This window comes from Apis laboriosa, unplaced genomic scaffold (genome assembly GCF_014066325.1).
Source record: "Apis laboriosa isolate Shangri-la unplaced genomic scaffold, ASM1406632v1 scaffold14_cov150, whole genome shotgun sequence".
Taxonomy (NCBI): Eukaryota; Metazoa; Arthropoda; class Insecta; order Hymenoptera; family Apidae; genus Apis; species Apis laboriosa.
The window spans coordinates 2456154-2480193 of NW_025221798.1; the positions used below are offsets into that span (position 1 = coordinate 2456154).

The 24040-nt window shown below is 28.0% G+C and overlaps 1 protein-coding gene and 1 long non-coding RNA gene across 4 annotated transcripts in view; one reads left to right on the top strand and one right to left on the bottom strand.

Annotated features, from left to right (window-relative positions):
* LOC122710680 overlaps positions 1-20174 on the top strand; it is a 29097-nt gene extending 8923 nt beyond the window's left edge. Inside the window, exons 2-7 of the long non-coding RNA XR_006345976.1 lie at positions 16234-16389; positions 16473-16929; positions 17386-17518; positions 17601-17820; positions 19251-19678; positions 20036-20174. This is a non-coding gene — a long non-coding RNA (uncharacterized LOC122710680). The remainder of the gene's footprint in view (positions 1-16233; positions 16390-16472; positions 16930-17385; positions 17519-17600; positions 17821-19250; positions 19679-20035) is intronic.
* Positions 1-24040, bottom strand: part of LOC122710677 (RYamide receptor-like) — a 113429-nt gene that overhangs the window by 67028 nt on the left and 22361 nt on the right. The gene's annotated exons all lie outside the window — the stretch shown is intronic.

Consider the following 24040-nt stretch of genomic DNA (forward strand, 5'->3'; position numbering starts at 1 on the left):
AGAGGATGTCGGTGCAGGTTGGCGATTTTGGAACGGGGCCGATCCACGACAGGAATTTCATTAATTTTCAACCGTGTATATTACACAAGATATCGCAATATCGAGGAGAAATTACGGTAAGTGGCGGCTAGGTTGAGCCGCACGCAGCTGGCCAACACCGCAAACTTATCCGGTGTCCCACGCTTTTTCGAATTAAAACAGTGTGACGTCAATGATGGGGGTGCACTCAACGAATTTGCATAGAGAAAGAATCTCCATTACTTGGTAAACGTATTAGCGTGCCGCGCTTTTTTCCCCCTCCCCTACCTACCTATCTCCCTCCCCCCTCGAAAATTCTGTGTGAAATTCTACTCGTTCCCTGTAGAAGAGAAGAGAGAAAAAAAAAAGGTAATTGAAAGGGGAAGAGTTTTTCGTAAAAAAGAATCACCTTGCACGTATTATTTAAATATTCGAAAAAAAAAAAGAGAAGATTCATCTGTCGCGCATTTTAAAGAAAAAAAAGATGAAAAATTCGATGCAGAGTGAAGATGTTTTTGAACTAATAAAATTGTGTATAAATGATCAATATATATATATGTATATATATAAGAAATATATATATATATATATATTTTTTTTTTATTAAAAATCTAATTTATACTTGGAAAAATAGATATACGATTTTTCGATGGAATGTAGGAATAAAGGTAAAAAATTGAGGGGACTGGCTCGTTTTATCAAACTTACATTCCGCTTTTTATGGTTACGTACACACGTACGTATGCTCGACCGAGCCTTCGAAGCCTTCTTTTCCGCTCGACATTGATTAATACGATCGGAGAAAAGCATCGGCGAGATATTCATAACTGTAAAACAAAATTTATTTCTTAACACTTTTGCTTTCGGCTTCAAACGTGTGTCGTTATATATTACGTGCTATGAGTGTTCGATTTGTAAAAAAGAAAAAAAAAAAATCGGAGAGAATAAAAATATTTCCTTGAAATCTTCTTTTTTTTTTTTTTTTTTAATTATTAACGAGGATTGGAGAAAAAAATATCCTTGGATTCGTGCAATTTTCACCGATTTTTAAATTCTCTATAATTACGAATAAAATTTTCGAAATTGTCTTCTCTTCAAATTTTTTATAACAAGATCAAGATATATGATATAAAATTAATATTTATCGTGTCTCTAAATCTAAATAATACGTAATAATTATTTGGATACTTTCTATATCTTCTATTCTCAATCTAATTATAATAATAAAACTTCTAATATCGGGGATAATAAATTCTTTTTTTAAAATGTTAAATGCAAACTCGTTGGAACGAAGAGAGAAAGTTGGTGGAATACAATTGCTCTATCTCCAACTCTCCAAAAGTTTTACCTCGGATCGGATAAAGGGAACCTTCGATGATGACCTAAGCAAAGATGAGCCTTAAAGTTACGTCCGCTGCCTGTATTGTCGAACGAAGTTACGGCTGTACATAGTTGAGTTCGCTAGTTATGGTCGGCGGGATGAACAATGGTGGATAAATGTATCCTCGCTTCGCTGACTCGGCATATTATTATTTTCAGAATTTTCATTGGTGAAAGGGAATTTAGCAACTTCTCTTCATTAACTCCTCTACGTTATTAATTTTATCTCGTGAAAAATTATCGAAAAATTTGTTATCTCTGTTATAATAATAATTCAATAACTTTTAGGTAATTTGATGATCGAGTAAATCGTAAATCTCTTCTTTATCATTAGATTTTTCATTAATCTCTTCAAATTTAAATAATTTGAAGAGACAATCGGATAAATCGATATTTTATTTCTCGAATACACAATTTATTAATTCAACGATGGAATCGTAAAAAAAAAAAAATTGATTATCCAACTGGTTGAATCATCTACTTATACACATTTAAAAAAAAAAAAAAACGTTACACTCTGCCAAACTGTAATATCTCAGAAATTCATTGCACGTGATTCAAAAAAAAAAAACAAAAAAGCAATTTATATGTATATAATATCGAGTCAACGTGTGTATACGAATTAATCCCGGAAGAGATGTAGGCAGTTGGTTTTATTTATTAAAACTGGTTGGATACGAACCAGGATACGTCAGCGCACAATTGCTGACCCGCAATATGAAATATTTCGTCATAAACCGATTTTTTTTTTTTTTTTTTTTTTTTTTAGAAATGCATTGAAACAGAAAAAGATAGGGGAGAGGGGAAGGGAAATGGAAGGAAGGGGATACTATGTACGAAAGTAGCCAAAATAAATATTTAAAATGTTCATATCTCTCTTGATTTATCGTTTAAAACCAAGGATACCAAGGAAGGTAGGTTCTAGGACTGCGCCCTAAGAAGATCTTGGTTTAATATTTATTAGAAAAAACGAGATTATAAATTACGAGTTCTTATTTTGGAAAAATCTTTCCCCTCCTCCATCCTTTTTCCCCGCCAATGTGTCTACGAATTCGAGTGAGAGATTTAATCACGTTTGAAATTATGTTTCTACGTCGTGATGTATAAAGGATAAATGTAGATTTTGGTTTCTTTTTATTTTTTTTCTGAGAAGTGTTATGCAATTATACACAAATAATTAAAAAAAAATGGATAAATAAATCGAATTAAAGGTATTTATGTGAATTTTTAAAGATTGGAGAAAGTGTATATTTGAACGTAATTTGAAACATAGAATAAAAATATTTTAATTTATTGTATAATTATAATTTGATAATTCGTTTTTAATAATTCATTTTTAAATGAGTGATCATTCTTTCTTCGCGAATGCGAGGATAAAAATATCTACGAGGCAAGATAATACACCATTTCGCTGCATCTCGAGTTCTTTATCTTTTTTGGCAACTTTTCGATGCGGTGCTATATAGACCGGTGATAAAAGTGGGAGAAAAGAGGGGGAAAAGATGGAGCACCTTGTACCTCGAGATTGTGAAATAAAAATAAAATCCGATGTTGGGGAGAGGAGGAAGAGGGCGCAAGAGAACGTATTTTTAAAAATCTCAGACTTTTGAAGCGAAAGAGAATAATGATTAATCCTAATTTTCAATTTTTTTTATTTTCTCGTGTTTAAACGCCTTTATCGATAGTCGATAATTGAAATTCGTGAACGATCCTATTGTCTCTATATATATATATATATATAACTGGTGAACTAATATCACATATACTTGCTATTTACCATCCATAGAGCTTGGATATTCCACGAAATGGGAAAATAAAATATAAAATAACCCCCTTGGGCGAAATTGTGACGATAAATACGAGGCTGATATCGTTATCAGTGTAGTTCCGATCATCATAATGTAATTTCCCCCTTTTTTTATATATATTTTATATTTCAACCTCTATAAATACATTATTTTAGTTTTATTGGCACGTTGTTGATATTGGATCACCCACGTTACGCGTGAAATTTATCCTCCATTTAAACTTTCTCGTACATTTTAGAACAGTAGAATGATAAATTATTCGTCGACCGATTAAAATTATTATTAAATAAAGAAGTATTTATCTAGTGTAATTATACCATCAAAAATAATATTAATGTATCGATTATTTATTATATTATATATAGTATATATATATTATATATATATTATATTATATATAGTATATATATAGTAGTTTAAAGTAAATATTAAGTAAGAAAATTATTATTTTATCAAATTTAATATATTTAAATTGTTAAAATTTTTTTAGCAGCGGAAAAATTCTTATACCAATTATCTCCGCTTATCTTTACACTTGTCCTCGCGTTCAATTACGCAAGATGGATTACTTGGTATCAATTGAACGGTATTGAGAATATACAGAGCTCGCTTATGATCCCGTTTTATCTCTCCCTCGTCTCTTCATTCGCAGCCGGAAGCAATCGAAACCGGTATCGAAGATCATTCACTCCTTACTCTTTTTTTTTTTTTAATTCCAATATTCTTGAACGATCGTGAATTAAAACTTATATTCGAAAATTATTAATTATCATGGCGACGATTCTATCCAAATTTTCATCAACAGAGGAGATAAAATTGGTGCAATATTGGTGAAATATCCGTCAAAGGACCGGTAACCATTAAATTTTTTTCTATTAATTGGAGTGAATTACTTCAGAAAAGATGAAATTTCCTCTTAGTCGTTTATATATCTCTCAATTCGTATCGATGTATTTCTTCTATTGTGTGGGATGTTTATTTGCATTAAAAATAGATGCAATGAAACAATTTATATATTCGTCGTTAATTTTGATAAAATCTTTCTATCTGAGGATTGATTCTCAGTTTACAAATAAAAATTTTGAATGGAAAATTATTTTTATCTTATTTTTATATATAATTATAAAATTATAATTATTTTTATATTATTTTTATTTTTATATTATTTTATAAATTATTTTAATTATATTTATAGAAATAGCAATAGTAGGATGCGAATCGTGCGATAAGATACTCTCAGTGACTGAATATTGAATTTAACGTGATTTAAAAGTTCCACTGTACTTCTGTAATTTTACCAATAAATTTTTTCAGAATTTTGTAAAAATACGAAAAATTTTAATAAACGTCATTGCACGGTCAATATTGTCATCGATCGATTCCGATTTCGGCCATCTGTTCAATTTCCTTTCATAAAATTGTCCATATTTATCTGACATATTATATGTGATCGTGGAATTTCTACGAATTCAAAGTAAAGATATATTTATAAATATTTGCATACACGAATGTACAAAACCTAACTCTCTACATTATTATACAATCTCTTTAAATAAACCGAAGGGATGAAAAAGTTTTATATTTATGGTTATAGTGAGATTCGTTAGTGCCCCGGGGTATGATAATATCGGTTTGATGTCAGAGTTTATGTCGGATCGGTTTCATTTCGTTACTCGGCTCAAGCATGGAGAATTTTACTGCCGATATAAACCCGATTTATGCTTGACTTCCGGCTACACGATGCGAGTCGCGTGGCTAATCGATAAGACAGCTTCTACCATTGCAATTTCGAAGAGAAAGATATTCGTTCTTTCTTTTTTTTTTTTTTTTTTTTTTTTTTTCTTTCTTTCTTTTCGTGTTGGAAAGAAACGTAGCTTGAATAATACGTGTGTGTTAACATAGTAATTAATGGGGGAAAATGGGGAATTAAAATGGAGAAAAAATTAGAAGAATTTAAATATATTTTAATTCTATTTACGTGCTATATAATAATTAGAATAATTAGAATATTCGTAAGATTTTTTTTTTTTTATTATTACGAATTTAAATTTGGAAATTTAAGAAAGATAAATTTACAATTCGAAATTGAAATTATTTCAATCTATCGATGCGCAGCTTTTAAATACATCGTTGTCAAGAATCATCCAAACTGACGTGAAATCTAACTTTTGTGTCAATAACCCAAGTTTGGAAGGGACTGATGAATCAGACAGTTCGGTCGATTCAATGAAAGTACGGAAAAACAGGGGTGACTAAGAGAGATCGATCTTGCTCGTTTATCACAGACAGCTATTCAGCTTTGGTACAATTTATGTCAGGGACACGAACAATGGACATTTCCCTCGTGTAGTATTTTGAAATATAATGTTAGACTATCCAACCTGACAATTAAAACATCGAAGTGGAAAATTCATTTTTGAAGTTTCGATCATGTTTTACGAATTACGAACTACTAGAATATCTTGTCGTCTTTAAACTAGGATCATTGTTTCTAGAATAATCGATCCATGAAGTAGCGAGCAAAACAAAGATGATCAACGTATGCAACGTTGCGTTGCTTTAAAAAATAAAACTATTGTCCCTAGAATAACTAGGCTGTTAGTAAAAAAACAAATTAAGTTTTGAAATTTTCATTCTACAAAATCTTTCGAAACAATTAATTTAATCTCTTAATGATATTTAATGATATTTTAAACTTGTGTTATATTACATTTTTTTATTTTGAAATAATATCATCGTTTCTAAAATAACTAGAAAAAGAATAAGGAAAATGAGAGTGCCATCTAGGATAAAATAACGTAGTTATTTCTCCCCAGAAGTTGAGAATCAGTATTATAAAGTATACGTCTTTGTGTAATTATTGAACTAGGCGATATGTCCGCTTGCTCGTTTCAAAAATTTTTAAAGTGAGTACAGAAGATGTATGGTGATCCTGCAATTAATTTCCAACGAACGTTTTTTCTAGAATAAACGGTACGACGAGGTAAGAGACTCTTGAACGATGGAAATAGAATTAGTTAGACGTACGTTGTTAAGGAACATTCCTATCGATTGTAGCTTAAGCTTCTTTGAAAATATCGAGCCACTTCTGTGGTTTCTCTCTGTACCTGTCGATATGTGTTAATAAGTGTTAAAACCTTCAAGAAAACGCTTTAAACGAGAACAATTCGTTTAAAAGAGGTATCGTATATCACGCAACTTCCTTTCTAACCTATAAAGTAACCTGAACTATCTAAATTTCTCCAATGAATAATTTTAATAAATAGTCGAGTTGTTGGACATCTTTAACAGTTCAACTTGTACAAAGTTCAGAACTATCGTGTAAATTTCTCCAAGAGTTTCAGTGAATAAATTTAATAAATTGTCAAGTTGGATATCTTTAAGACTACAAGTTACTGCTTTTAACGTACAATTTAATATCTCGTAAAAATAATTATAATTCATTTTATTTTTGATACTTTTTATCCTTAATGTCTTTATTTCTAAATATACAATTATATAATTTTTTATAAAAAAAAAATATTAAATTGCAAATAATAAATTTGTTTCACAATAATTAATATAAGACTTCTGCTATTATAAAAGAGGAAATTTAATATTTGAATTACAATATCTCTGTGAATATCACCATATTTACATAGCACATATAAACACTTCATTCTTTCATAATCCTCTTGCGAAATTTTTTATTATCGTCTCGCGGCAATATTTCATTATGTCAGATGAATATTATAGAACATAATTGAATAAAATACGATCGATAAAAATTTTTCTATTGAATATTTCATAGATAATACTTAAATAATATTTCTGAATTTATTATTATTACGAAGGTAAATTTTACAAAGAGAGAAAAATATGATATTTTATTAAAAGATACGAACAGATTTCGAAATATTAATTTATTCAAACGAAGTGAAGAAAAAAATTAAGATAATCATAATCGTGACATATCTTTCTAATTTTCTCGAAATGTTCTAAAATTAAGTTAAAAATAAATAATAAATGTATAATATTTTATTCGAAAAAAAGAAAAAAATTTCATCAATATCTTTTACGTAATAAATTTTATATCCAATTTATGAAAATTCATCGTATCCAATAAATCTATTCTTATCGTGGAAAAAATAAGACGTTAAGAAAATTTCGAGACTAAGCGAAAAGATAATAGTCCCTTTAATTGCAAAATGATTAATTACAGAAGAATAACGATTACACAATATTTTAATCGTTTCGTCCTTTTTCATAACCTCGACCACCCAACTTTTATAATTGATAACTCGAGTCACCGTTGTCCCACGCAAGGAACGCATTAAACTCCCGAAGATTAATCGTTTTTCGCGGATAAATTGCTTTCTTCCCATTTTTATTTCTGCACCTCTTTACCTTAGCCTGGACAGAAGGAGGGAAAACGCGAATCGGCCATTTGCAACGCGAGACGGAGAATTTATGGAATTCTCGTACAGATCTTGCCAGTTTATAGGATTATCGGCTTTCGAAATCGTCGGTGATAGATATCCACGTAGTAAATGCGATTTCATGGAGTTTACACATTCTGTCTTATCAAATTAATTCCATTAAATCCAGACTCGGTTGCCAACAGTGCAATTTTGGAATGGGAAAACTGGTATAATTGTCCCGTTCTAATTCATTGATGAGTTATGGCAACTCGTACAGAGAACATTCCTTTGAAAATTCCTTGCAAAATAATTTACGATTTGCTTTCTTTTCTTTTTTCTTTTTTTTTTTTTTTAGACGAAGTAAATTTAACTAAGCCACTTGGAGAGAAAAATAATTATATAATTATATAAATATATTTTGAATAATAATTTTACTAATTATAAAATTATTATATAAATTATTAAATCTATAAATCATCAGAAAGTAAGATAAAATTTTAAGGAATTTTAAAATAAATGAAGATTGTATTAGAGATTTTTTATTTTTTTTCATTGCAGTTACAATCCTTTAAAATGATTTATATAAAATAATGATTTCAACCATATCTAGGATAAAATTCAAATTGCCCTCTCTTCTCCATTTTAAGGCGAAAAATTTTCATTGTCAGCTCCAAGCTCTTTAATTAAAATTTCATTCAATCCATTGTATCCGAAAACCTGCAAAGCAGCGTTGCCAACTAAAACCAATTAACCGATTCAACCTGCCTGCTAGCAACGACGTAACAAGCAATTATGAAAGGAGAAAAGAGGCCTTTATCTCGTTTACGTGTCTGGTAACGGCTTGATCAGCCATTAGAGTTGCAGTTCCTTGGTGAGTTCGCGGTAAGTTTGCAACCACATCTAACCCAATCGACTATTCGCGAGATTCGGTTATAATTGTCGGGATTCGACGGTGGAAATCGTTTATCCGACGGCTTAATAAGTTTAAGATTATTTCCGGTGGCGGAATTAAACGCGGGAACTTTCAAATCGAATAACGGAAACAACTGTCACCAATTGGTTGCCCGCTGTAGGTAAAATAGAACAGGGGAGTAACATTCCATTGCATTGATAAATTTTTATCACGAATGCGATGTTAGGTGTTATCCAGAAGAAACTATGTATGTATTCTAATTGCGCGTGTAGTATATTTGCTTGTTACATGTCAATGGAGCAAAACATTATCGTTTAAATTGGTTATATGAACGATGCAAGTCATTGCTTCAAATACCATTAATTTACCAGCTGTTATGGTACTAAACGACCTTTTGTTATTGAAGTTATCTTCAGACATCAACAACTTGTCTTATATTGTAATAAGTTAAATTAAAATTAACTCATTATTGGCCGACCTCTCTCGTTTGCATATACAATAATTTATGCAATTATTATTGAAATTGCTATTATATAGTATATTTTAATATTATAGTATATCAATTATTTAATTATTTATTAAATAAATAAAAAGTTATTAAAGGTTGCTCAATTTATTTTAATTTATTTATACATTGATACGAATTGATTTTTACAAAAGATAGATCACAATAATGTGTGATGAATAAGAAGAAAAAAAAAGAATCGAAAAGGAACTTTTGAAATATCATGCAATTTGCATACTTCAAGTTTGCTTCATGAATTACAAATATATTCTATACTTTTTGAATCTATACTATATATTATACTTTGAGAAACTATGAAGTTAGTTATAGGATAAAAACTTTTTCACTTTCAATTTTTTTTTTTTTTTTTTTATTTTTGTCCTATTAACACTTTACATTCGCCTAAGGGCGAATGTTGAGTCTTTATTTACAAAAGTGGAACGTGTACATGCATACGTGAGCGTGACAGTGCATAAAAACTGTTTGTAATTTAAAGGTAGAAAAATGAATAAATTTAATTTAATGGAAGAAAAATGCACGAGAGTGGCTTTCAGAAAAATAATATAACATCCGATCAAATGAAGTTTAAAATATTTCAAAATATTAATCCTTTAAATTTTATTTTCCTTGCGTTCTTCAATTTCTCCATTTAAATTAAAGATATTTCAAAATTCAAAATATTCAATTCTTCAATTTTTCTTTTTTACTTACTTCTCCATTCAAATTTCTATTCTAATAACAAACCCATTCAGTATTAATCAAACTTGTATAATATTTCTCCAAGACTTACTCCAATGTTTTAATCCAGGCCAGGATTCCATTAACATAGAAAGTGTCCAAACACTAGGGCGAGATAGCACCAGTTGTTTTATCGTTCCATTCCGTCCAGAGATTTCCCATTGTTTCGAATCTCCGGCAGAATGGAATTATTTTCAGGTGGTTTCGCCAGGTGTAATAATTTTCAATGGCGTTAATTCGTTATCGGTGTCGAAACTGGCGCGCGCGGGAATACGGAACGCGGTTTAAACACAATTCCAATAACATACGGTCCAATGGAAAACGTATATACTGCTCGTTCGAAATTGTTTCCGCCTGCTTCTCGACAAATGTACATTCTCATCTATATAGATACACGAACACCTCTTTGATCGTAAAAAAAAAAAAGAAATTGTTATAAAATCGTTCCAATAAATTTTATAAACTGCATTAGAAAATATATTTTATTTTTTACAAAAAATACTATTGAAAAAGATATGGTTAAATTTTTTTTTTTTAATCAATCTTGATATGTTATATAACTATCTTTTCCACTCAAATATAAAAATTTTCATAAATTATCATTACTTCTTGTCCAAATTTGCAATAAAATTTCACGAGATGTAAAAAATGTTTGGATATTTCAGATATTCTAAAAAAAAATTCATTTTGTGAAACGTTCCATCTTCCGCTTCCCCAGTTACTATTTTAAGATAGATTGGGAACTTTTAACTCGTCGTAAGTTGGCAAGCGTGGTTGCGTGGAACGATGCGGACAATCTTCCCAAATTGAAACAATCGAACTGTCTTTTCATCAACCACGGATCGATCTTCGGTTTTATTCTCAAACTTTTCGCAAAACTTTTCACTTTTCGTTTCCGCAAGACCTCCCGCCTCTTGCGTATTTTCCAAACTTTCCACGAATCCCTTTGAAATTGTAGCGAGAGTCTGGTTCCCTTTATTCGATCTGATTAAACGCGATGCCAGACTTGGCTCTTCGCAATTTTCATTTTGATGGAAGAAATTATACGTCCTGGCCAGTTCCTCGAAATCAAATAGCGCCATAAACTGCAGGAACTTTTGCTGAGCAATGTAAAAATACAAATATTTACATTTCATTTAAATATTTTATTACAACATTACGTTCTTTCTTTTTTTTTTTTTTTGTCTTTTTTTAACTACGTAAATACAAAAATGCATTAAATTATTGTCTTTTTCTTTTTTTATACAAATAATTGTTAGATTGACATATTATATAGTATTAAAAATCTAAAAATGTTAATTTAGATCTACACGAATATACGACACTTAAAGTTGTGATTATTTACACGCAATACGAATTTTATTTTTTCATAAAACATTATCTTATATTTCTGACAAAATATCGGATTATATCATATATATCAAGGTTGAAAAGACACCACTTTTATTACTCTCTTTTCATATTTTATTAACAGAAAAAAATTCTAATTTTTCCTAATTTCCCCCCCTCCCCTTTTTCTCTCTCTTCCGGAAAAAAAATTGAACGCGAAACGCACAAATTTTATTTCCCTACGAAGCAATCATACCTATATTCCTGAGAAAATATCGAAAGATAAGGTATATATGGTTAAAGTTGAAAAGTCCAAACATTTGGCCCGAGTTAGTAGAGATGAAGGAAAGGAGATAAGGAATAAGAAGAAGGCCAGACACGGGCGAAACGATTGGCACGATCGAATCGCGTGAATGTAGCTGTCGTCGATATACCCGTGCGTTTACGCTTTTATCGCTTGGAAACCTTCTCGTCACGGGCAACGATGCATTTATATGCCAGCCTCGTTCAAAGGCAACGACAACCTATGGAAAGAGACTGTCAGTTCCAATGCAACAGATATATCCGTTCTTTCCAGTTCTGGCAGAGAGAGAGAAGTCGTAAAATGTTGTATTTTCGAGGGAGGACAGTGACATCATATGAAACGACACGTTGAGATATGCATATTGCGGCAAATTTTTCGTAACGCGCAGTGTTGTGTATTTTTTTAAATATCGCGAATGAGAATAAAGAGAGCGATGATGGCGTGAAATGAACATTGATGTACTGTCCAACCATAGAGAAAGGTAACTGGTAACTGGTGGAAAAATATAATATATAATACGAGTTGTATTTTTGAATAATCGTTCACATTTTCACAGTGGAATTATATATTTATACGATATATATCGTAGGATAAATAATATTTGTCTCTCGTACGATTCAATTAATTATACGATAATTATTTATGAATAATTATTAATTAAAAATATTATTATAATTAAAAGTTAGTAATTTATTAATTTTGCATAATAGTGACAAGTTTTGTAATGAAACAAAGATGTACGAGTTTTATATTTTAGGTTAGGTTAGATTAGTTGTTCAAGTTACTAGCCTAGTGAATTTTCTTGTATAACACGTTTCGCAATGAAACGAATGAAGACTCACAAGTTTTTTTAGATTAATCGATCGAAGGACATACGGTGCGTACTCTTATACAATCAAAATAATACTATTAAAGAAATTTTATAAGTTACACGTTAGTAAGTTCTGTTGCGTAATAAGTAATATGATGAAACGAATGAAGATCTACTTTTTAAGTGAGGTTATGTTATATATATAAAGTAAAATATGTATAATTATACATATAATTTATATAATTAAACACTAGTAAAATGAAATTATATTCTAATTTTAAATACCAATAAAATTACAACATCTTACATAAAAAGAAAAAAAGGAATGAATAAAACACTACTTTTAAAGTACAACAAACACAAATAATAATTTTTCTCGAACTTCACTGGTAAAAAAATTTCAAATGAAAATGAAAATTACGCGACATCGTTAATTAAATCATCTCGTGTGAAATAAGTTTTCATTATTTTCGAAAATATCGTTCCTGGAAACTGTTCGGTCCACCGGCAGAGCTATTGTACAATTTCGCTGCAGAGACGACTTGTTATTATCGTCACGTATTTTTAGTCGAGCATGGAAAATAGGTTTTTAATGGCGAAATGCACGCAAGCGATCCATTTTAATCAGATTTAACTCTTGCGGTTTATACGGTTCGACACACATTGCCACGATGGGTTTCGTTGGATTTTTCAGTTGCGGTAATAAAGGAGATTGAGCAGTCACTTATAGCGGTTGATACATGATATATTACGTATAATACAAAGACAGCTAACGAACCATCTACAAGATACAGTGGAATATTCTTGCTTATTCGAGCTTAAATAAACTTGAATTTATATCTCATTTTTTTTTTTTTTTCTTTTTTATTTCTTCCTCGATTCGAGGCATTGCATTTCTCGAATACAAAGAATTATTCATTGGATTCTTTTTACAGGATATTTCACGTAATTTTCAAATGATTTTTAATCGATAACAAAATTTTAATACGAGATTCTATATAATTAGAAAATTCCAATTTTTTTGATTAATAACAATACGTGTTAAAATTTTTCTTATATTTATATATATTTCTATAAAATTAACTAATAATTAACTAAATATCGCATATAATATTTTAAAATCTCGTTCAAATCCATTTACGTCTACGTTACAATTTCTCGCGAGATATTCGAATATATTCGCTTAAATAGAGAAGTATATATTTGTCCAGGATAAAAGGAAGATCGTTCACGTGGAAAATTGGGAAATAGCGAGAGGTAATGATGGATAGAGCGGAAGTTGGTCGCTTTGACCGTCACATGGGCCGCGTTTTCGGTAGTGGAACAGGGAGGATTCTGCCTATGCCCAGATGGCTGCTTTGAATTCAAGGAAACGGAAACTTGGGGCTTGCCTACTCGGTGCATTAATTAAAGCGCGCTTCGCTTTCATGTCTGACACACCGGCGACGTTTGGGGACAGTTGTTGAACACTTTGAGAAACGCGTAATGCGAATTAATTTTGCTCGAACAACTCTTCTATTGTCTAATTACGACAAGAGTGTGATATTTGTTAATGAATATATACTGATTTTTTTTTCTTTTTTTTTTTTTTATATCTTCTTTTAGATGAAACACTAGATTCTTCACGAGGGAATTAATGAAGTCAGAATAATCCTTTAAAATAAAATCTAATTCTAATATTTTTAATATTATATTTGGGAAAATAAATTATTTAAATATTAGGAATGAAAATCTGGGTTCAAAGAATTTTGAAATACATTTAACTTTACAAAAATTGTATGCCAGAAAATATAATCTTCTACAATATTTATTATATGAATTTATTATTAAAGAAAATGATCGAGTAATTTTGTCAAAGTCATAATACAAATTATGATTATTATATATTTTTTTTTTAAATTACTGATCAGAAATTATAATACGTGAGAAAATTATAATACCTATCGTGAAATTAATATCATCGTATTTATCGAAATATTTATTTTATCATCATATCTCTCTGTAATTTAATCATTCTAACTCGATCTATAAAATATTATACGGCATGCATTGGCTACCTTGTAATTATCAAGAGTATGGGGTTCTAGTTTCTCATGTTCAAGTCAAGTTTTTACGTAATTGGAGAGGGTACATTTTTCGAAAAAGTCTGGTATGTAATTAACTTGCCGTGTGATCAAATATATTTTTACTTCGTGAATACAACTTTTGATTTTTTTCAGAAAAGTAAAATTAATATAAATACAAAAGATTTATATACTTTGTGCATCGTGCACTTCGAAGAAATAAATTCTCGATTCCATCTTGTTTATGAATTTATAAACTTGTTTAGTCCTGGATTTTTTTTAGACTGGATTTTTCTTCGAACGATAATTTAAAATCAAGATAATCCGTTATTTTTAGTTGACAATTTTCAAAATTTATCCATCTTCGTAATTACTTACCCATATTTTATCGTATCTTACGTGCATCAAGATTATCCTCTTATTAGTTCGCCGATTATGAAAATTGTGGAATTGAGAAATATATATATATATATAAAACCTAACCTAACCTAACCTAGGTTAAATACATATAGATTAATTCGAATATTCCAAAAGGTTTGCAAATGAAAAAAAAAATGAAACACTATAATTAACAATATAAACTATTATTAATTTTTCTTATTTTATAGAGATTGAAGAATCGAAAAAGAGGATATTGCAAGTAACTCCAATACCATAAAAATGATCAGAATCAGAATAATCCTTTGAATAAAATCTAATTCTAATATTTTTAATATTATATATATATATATATATATATATATATTAGGAAAATAAATTATTTAAATGTTAGAAATGAAAGTCTCGATTCAAAGAACCAAAAAAAAAAAATCATCCCCCTTACACGAAACAAGATCTCGAAAATGATTAGAAAAAGACGAAAAATATGAAAAAAAAAAAAAAAAGGATAATATAGAAAACTAAATTTCCTAACAAAGTCTTTCGTTCATTAAACCTTCCCCCCACCCCCTTCAATGACAATTTTCCCCGTTGCTTCGAAGTTGCATCGCGAAGAAGCGCGAGAAAATATCAGAACCACCCTAGGCCAGACACGGAAGTGCGCACAACTGTTCACGCGGAAGCCAGACCTGTTCACGGCAAAGTATGTACACCGTCTCGCAAGTATATTGTTAAAACATAGGGGGATCCCTTTGATAACGAGCACCGCCGCGGGTCCACCGTCTCTCGGGATAAGATTTAACGAGGATATCGCGGCACAGTGTGTTGTATGCCCTGGTGGGCCGCCGACTCCACTCTCTCTCTCTCTCTCTCTCTCCCTTTCTCTCTTTCTCTCTCTCTCTCTCTCGACTCGTAAGGACGGCTCGGCAAAGTGTGAATTTCTCTGCACTTTGATGCGTGACGCGGAAATGAAGCTCGATTCCCTTGAACCTTGCCTCGATGCATTTGTAATTCGAAAAGGGATGAAAGGGAGAGAGGGATTCTCGGGGAAAGATAGTTTCGAGATATATGGTTTGTTTGTTTGGTTGTTTGGTTGTTGTGTTTTGATTTATTATTATTATTATTAGGGATGGCTGTAAAAGTATTTTATTTTTTTGGGAGGGAGGGGAATTTTAAAAATTGGTCTTTTGCAATTTTGTAATTTGAGTAATATTTAATATTTAATCCGTTAAGTTGAATGTTATTAAAGTATAGAAGGAAGATTTTTATTTTTTATCTTATTAAGAGAGAATTGATATTATTATATTTCGATTTCGTAGTAATTAAATGTGTGATTCTTGGAATATGGATCTATCGTTTATCAGCCATTAGATTGTTATAGCGAATCGTTTGATTTTTGAAAATATATTTCCGAATTTTATTTTAAGATTTTCTTTTGAAATATATAAATTTATAGATGAGTAATATAGGTATTATTATTTTTTTTTTTTACTTGTAATTTAAATATAGATTCATTCTTTGAGAATAATTAAAAATTTTAGGATTTTTTTTTATTTATTTATTTTCTATTTCCTGTCTTTTTTCAGGAAACTTGTCAATGATCGTGCTATACAATGGACACAGGATTCTACAAGGCAGAAGTTCTGAAATTTGACAATAAATGGAGACCAAGAACATTTTCTTTTATAAATCCAAGTTTCTTCTATTGTTACAGGAGCAATGATTTATTTCAGGAACCTGAGGTAAGTTTGTCTTCTTTTTTTTTCTTTTTTTTTTTATGAATGTAGCAGAGTAATAAAAATTGAAAAAAATTTTCTATTCTTAGCATACAGATGTTGTTGATAAAAAGAAGTTACCTATTGTAAAACAGAATGAAAACTGCAAGTACAAAGGGAGAGGCTGTATATTTTTTATTTGAAATATTTAAATATGAATGGTGAAAAAGGAAGAAAAATGTGCAAAAAATAAATATCATTTTTAAGAGTATCTATTTTGCATTTAACTGCATTTTAATAAGTACTCCATCATATTTGAAATTGCATATTATACATGGCTGTCAGGCAATGCAATGCTTCAAAATGATCCAAGATTCACTTTGTGTGGGTGATATATGTATTTGCTCGCATTCCACGTGTCAGTTCAATTAAGTCTCATATACATCAAGATCCTTGATGCATAACGAGAATTCTAGGGAAAAAAAAATGAAACAGCCGAGAAGAACACTTTGATATTCAAAAAAGAAAGATTTTCTTTTGAAATATATAAATTTATAAATGAATAATGTAGGTATTATTTTTTTTTTTTTTTTTTTACTTGTAATTTAAATATAGATTCATTCTTTGTATATTTGATATTTTAGTTTTATATATTTATTATATTATATAATTAAAAAAATGTTTTTTAATTTTCACAAAACTTTATTTATAAAATATATTTTTTTTTATTTACAGTAATTTGAAGAAATATTTGCATCATATTGGAATCATATTGCAAAAATCACACTTGTTTTATTATATTATCATATCATCAATTATATTATCATAATACTGTCATAAATGTATTTTATATTTTAAAAATCAAAATTATAAAATTAAATTTTAATAAGTTGCTTTTATCTTCTACTGATTTAAAGATATTAGCCTAAAGCAAATTATATTATATTTTTATAAAATATCTTACCAATATTTTACATTTTATTAAAATTTTTTCTCTATTCTCTTTTACATTTCTATTTTCAGAACTTGATTAACTTATATGAAATATTCTATATCCATAAATGAACATTTCAAGTAACAACATCCTGATAATTACAATTAATAAAAGAATTCATTAAAAATATAATAAATTGTCGCATCTCTTGAAGATTTAAAGGTATTATATTTAAAATTATTACATTAAATTCTCATAAAATTAAATTTTATATTTTAATAAAATTTTCTTTTATCCTCTACAGTTTTAGATCAAATTGTATGAAACATCCTGTGTCCACGATATTTAACTTTCAGTAGTAAAATCAAGCAATTACAATCGATAAAAAGAATTCATTAAAAAATTCAATGAGTTGTCACACTTCTTAAAAGCCGTTCATTACCTGGCCATAACATGAAATATTTCGAGGACATCCAGTTCATTAAAAACGAGTTCTCGACTCGTGATATTAATTCTTCCCGATGGTAAGATCGAAGTGCAAACGTGTAAGAGATCTGAACAAATAGTGGGCTCTCGATGAGTTTCATTGCATGAAAGAATAATCAAATTTTAAAAATTGATCGTGAAGCTGTGATATTGTTTGGGACGTTGAATCTTTATAAAAAGTTAATTCACTTCGATAACTTCATGCGATCAAAAGATTCCAATTTTAATGGATATGAATATTTTGACACCATGAAAGTTTCTCTCAGTTCGAGGAGAATATAAATTTGATCGTGTAAACGAATTCGTGAAGCACTGTGAAAACACTGGTCGTGTTTTCTGTAAATGTTTGAAAGGAAATTGCAATGCAATTTCTTGTAGGAATAGATTGAAAAAGCGTTTAAATTCTTGTGATATAAGAAATTTTATTGGAGAAAATTTGGTATTTTTATATTCGCAATGATTAAAAGATTTTTAATGTAATAAAATGTTGAGTATAAAGTAAATTCTAATAGGAAAATAGAAAATTTTAATATTTTTTTATAGGATATAAAATTTTAATATTTAAAATTTTAATAAGAAAAATTAAAGTAAATAATATTAGTAGAAAAGATGAAAATTTTAAACATTTATATTTTTATTTATAAATCAGAATTATCATATAAAAGTATAAACTTCACAAAAGACCAAATTATACTTTGCTATACAATCTTTTAATCTTTTTCATGAAAAAACTTTTAGAAAATTAAAAAATTAAGATTAAAAGATAAATATAATCATGTTAAAATTAATTGTATTATGACAATGATCAATTGAAGATAATCTGATAAAATTAGTTCCATTTTCTAAGTGAGAATAATATATTATATGTTCAATTTTTTATAGACATTTAATCAGCTAATATAATTATCATTAACCAAAAATGATCTAAATTAGTTCATGGTTCAAAGTTCAAATTAGAGATTGCGAAAAAAATCTTGAATCCATATTTTATATTATCTTTAAAAGCAATTTTTTAAAATTCTTTGATATTATTTATGATTAAAATAACTCTGACATAATTGATACGTTTATCTACTTATAACTTAGTTATCATTTACCATTTTCCATATGTTCTTTTCTTTTGAATATATACTAACTTAATAATTTTTAAAGAATTTTTTAATTTTATTGAATGTATAAAATAATTCAGAGAAAATTTATTATTTTTATTATTGAATACTATTGTTTAGATATATTATTAGTTTCATATAATCATATAAAATATAATTTATATTATTTAAGAAAATAAAGTAAAAAGTAAACTATCTAATATTAAAATTGTATTATATAATTAAACATGATTCAAATTTTATTTAAAATTTAATTTCATAAAATAGAATTGTATAAAAATATCAAATTCTAAGAAAATTAAATTTAATGTAATATAGTTTAAAAAAAGAAATATAATAATGTTAAACTATTATTACAGATAATTAAAGTAAGAAAGAAAACGACAATTTACTTGGAGCAACTTAATACAATGAGTTCATTAATGAGGATCCATACATCACAGATTATGCAAGATATATGAGTGTTGGCCACAGGCATCGATAATTAACAGTTGAATCAAAATGATCATTCGATGTGTAATAGCATCACAATTATTCACGTCGATCGACACACTGCTGATCACGTTATACCTATTGTCACTGCATTTGACAGACGCGTCAATCAATTTATAACACAGGCACGGAAGCTATACGTCCCGTGCATCCTGAAACATGGCGATCAACGGAAGCCCTCGAAAGTGAAAAATCCCTTGAAAAATAGAACGGCTGCCAGGATGATCCGTTGTATATTGGAGATAGTTTGGTGAAAATTGAAATTTTTCATCGCGCCGCTTGAACCATTGTGCAGGTACACTACTTCTCTGTATTTATAATAAATTAAAGAATAACTTGTTTTGGATGTTATTTATAGATTGATAAAGATTGACATAGAATTAATTTTTGATAGAATTTCTTAAAGAAATTATATAATGAAATTATAAAAGAAGAAGAAATTATAAAATTCTTTATATAATAAAATTATATAAAGAAATTATATAATTTCTTAAAGAATTATATAAATTATATATTGGTTTTATGATAAAATTAATTTTTGATCACTTTTTATCTTTATAATATTTTGAGATATATAATATATTTTTATGTCGAATATTTTGTATATTTTTTTGTGTCTTCATAAATAATTTATATATAATTTTATGTGAAGGGCATAACAGAGCAAAGCAGAGTAAATTTTAAGGAAGGAAATAGGAAGGATAAAAGATATGAAAGGATCATAAAAATAAGAAATAGACATGAAGAGAAGAGAAAAAGATAGATGAAGATTAAAAATAAGAAAAAGAATGAAGAAAAAAAGAAAAAAAAGAGAAGAAACAGGAAATTGAAGAAATCTAAAGAAAAATAAAATAATAATAGATTTTAAATGTTATATTTTTATATTATATTCTTATTATAAATATTATATTTTTATTATATATTTTGTTATATTCTAAAACTTCATATTTTAAATCTTTAGATTGACAGTGTTAAATTTGAGGAATAATTAAAGTGTTAACTATATTTATAGTATTAATTTTATTGTCGTGTAATATTAATTTGATATTGGACTATTGGAAAATATTTTTTATCGTAATGGATTTCATATATTTTTATATTTTTGCATATTGTATATTTGTATTTCTATATGGTATAGAACAATATATTTTATATATTTTTTATATTTATGTATTTTTCATTTTTTTTTCCCCTTTTTTTTCAAGACAAGTTTCTTATTTGTGAACACATACAGATTATTTTGTTAACAAGTATTTAAATATTATAGATATTCTATATTATAAAATTACTGTTGTATTTATTTCCTATTCTATAATATGAAGAATTCATAATAAAAACGATTCTGATTTCAATCAAAATATATCAGAATTTTATGATTTAATTTGATATAATTATTCTGTAATATAATTACAAATATTATATGCAACAATTATGTAATAGAATATACGATTATTTCGCTCAAGAAAACTTGAATTTATTAAAAAAATTAAAAAATTTTTAAATATTTTTGTTTTTTTTTGTAAAAGGATAACAATTGACAAAGATCGTTTCTTCGTATCAATTCTTCAATTGTAAATGGAATATACTTTTGCGTCAGTTAAACGGAAATAAAATTGTCAAGGATCAACGCCATCTCGCGTTTGGATCATCGAAGCTCCAACTTGTTATTAGCATAGTAGAATATGCAAGGAGGTATGCGAATTTGCATGACGTCACAGACAAGGAACGCAATATTGTGCGAGAAAGACAGAGAGAATTTTCCACCATTACTATGACACCACATGGAAAATTCATTAATTTCTTGCTTTCTACCAAAAATTTCGATACTTTTAAGCTTGCATCTTGAAGCTAGAACCTCAGACAAGCTTCTCATAACAATTTTAATGCAAAATTCTTTTTAAATAATTATTTATTAATAATTAATTCGTCATACTCTCTATTGCATCGAAGACGCCATATTGAAAATTCATTAATTATTCGTTTCCTACTAAAAATTTCGACACTTTTAAGCTTGCATCTTGGAGCTAGAACCTCAGACAAGTTTCACATATAAATTTTATGCATAATTTTACTATTATTTAAATAAATAAACTAATTGTTTATTATTCGATTATCGAACGAAGATTCACAACTGAGATATTCTGTATAATAATCGTTAATAAATAATTAATTGAAACAAGTTTTATAGTAAAATTGTTATAGGAAGCTTGCCTGAAGTTCTAGTTCCAAGATGCAAGCTTAAAAGTGTCGAAATTTTTAGTAGGAAACGAATAATTAATGAATTTTCAATATGGCGTCTTCGATGCAATAGAGAGTATGACGAATTAATTATTAATAAATAATTATTTAAAAAGAATTTTGCATTAAAATTGTTATGAGAAACTTGTCTAAGGTTCTAGCTTCAAGATGCAAGCTTAAAAGTATCGAAATTTTTGATAGAAAGCAAGAAATTAATGAATTTTCCATGTGATGTCATAGTAATGGTGGAAAATTCTCTCTGTCTTTCTCGCACAATATTGCGTTCCTTGTCTGTGACGTCATGCGAATTCGCATACCTCCTTGCATATTCTGCTATGCTAATAACAAGTCGAAGCTTCGGTGATCCAAACGCGAGATGGCGCTGATCCTAGAAAATGTTTAAATCTTCGTTTAACTTATCGACAAAATGGATTCCATTCAAAATTTATAGAATCAAAGGAAAGGTAGAGTAATGAATAGAGTATAATTTATAAATTATTTATTTAAATAAGAATATTTAATAATATAAAAAAGAATAATAAAGAAAAAATATTTTTGTGAAGAAATTGTATTTGAAGAATATACATGCTATACATATGTAAGTAAATATTTCATCATATAAATAATACATTATGTTTTAGGTTAGTTTTTTTTCATTATAAATAAATCGTATACATTCTTATAATTATTCATTTATTCTTACTTAAAAAATAGGTTTTAGGAAATGTAATAAATAGGTTTTCTCTATTGAGAAAATGTATTGCTATCAATATGTTAAAAATTAAAACAATGGAATAGAATAATTTATGTCAATCATATTTAATACAAAAACTGTAAAGAAAATATAGCTAAAAATTATAAAAATTGTTCTGGATTTCAAATGTTTTCGTATTTTAAAGATGTTCTTAATGTAATTAATTTTATTTTAATTTTTAAATTGATTTAATTGAAAAAAGAGAAATATGAGAATAAAGATAAATAATTAGGATCTATAAAGAAAACATTCTTCTTTATCTTCTATTTTAACAATAAATATTTTGTAAGTATTACTTGTTGTAATGTAGCATAATGTACTGAGCTAAAGCAATAAAAATATAATTGTCTCTTAATATTATTATTTTATTATATAATATTTTATTTGTAGCGATTTTCAATCAAAATTGGTCGTTAATAAATGAATCTAACGTTTCCCGAGGTCTATTAAAAATTATACATATTTTTATTTTTATTTTTATTTTAAGATATTTTTATTATAGCGAATTATGTCTTTTTAGGAAACAAAAGGAAAAAAATAGAAATAAAAACAACAAGAAAAATGTATTTCATTTCGAAAATGCGACGAACAAAATATACCAATAATATTTAGAAGTATCTTTGATAATTGTAATGGACTAGAATGAAGAGAATTTTTTTCAAACAATAAAAAAAATCTTTTAATACTTTATTTATATTTTTATATGTTTGATATGTATTTTACATATATTTGAACATAAATTTTTTCTGATAAAAATTTCAATTTTGTATTAGAAGAATATAACTTGAGAAGAGATGATACACGAAATTCTTAAAATTTTATTTAAGCCATAAAATTTTTGAATATACAGTTAGAATTTTGTGATTTTATATTAAGAGAATATAACATGTAAAGAAATAGCACAAAATTTTAAAAAAAGCAAAAATTTTTGTTCAATTTTATTATACTTATTATTTTATTATACTTATACCTGTAAAATACTTACCTTTTATAATACTTACCTATTGCAGCTGCCATTTTTTAAGAATATTTTTCTTTTCTGTTTTTTTTTTTTTTTTCAGTTTTCTTAATTCTACGGATACTTACCGTTTTTATACTTACCTTTTAGAATTGCTTTTCTTGCAAATAAATATTCCTTTATCTTTTTATATTTTCTTAATAAAATATTTCAGGAATTTAAAAAGTAAGTCATGTAACTTTGTCATTTATTGAGAATTTAATTTGTTTCTGATAAACAAAAAATGTTTCAGATAAATATTGAATAAAAACTTCCATCATATCCATCGAATATTCACAAAACAAAGTTCATCTCGTTGCAAATTCCCAGACTCCCAAAATCCACGCAACGCTACTCCGGATCGATTAAGGAGAAAATTAGATCTAGAGGACCGTTATTGCACCGCGATTACCAATATTGTAGTATGCATCGATAATCGAATGGATTTCCTATCTATCGATTTTCGCTGATGCATCGATATTTCGTCATTTGCCCGTTAAATATGCGTCCGTGCCTTTGTAAAGCCATATCTTTCGTTGGATTGTTGCGTCAAATGCAATTCATTCCGCGCGATTGATTCACCATTGAAAAACTGTGTTGCAGTATGCTTTGCCTTTCGAAAAGTAATTAACAAGCAGGCTAGCGTGCATTTATTTATTCCGGAAATA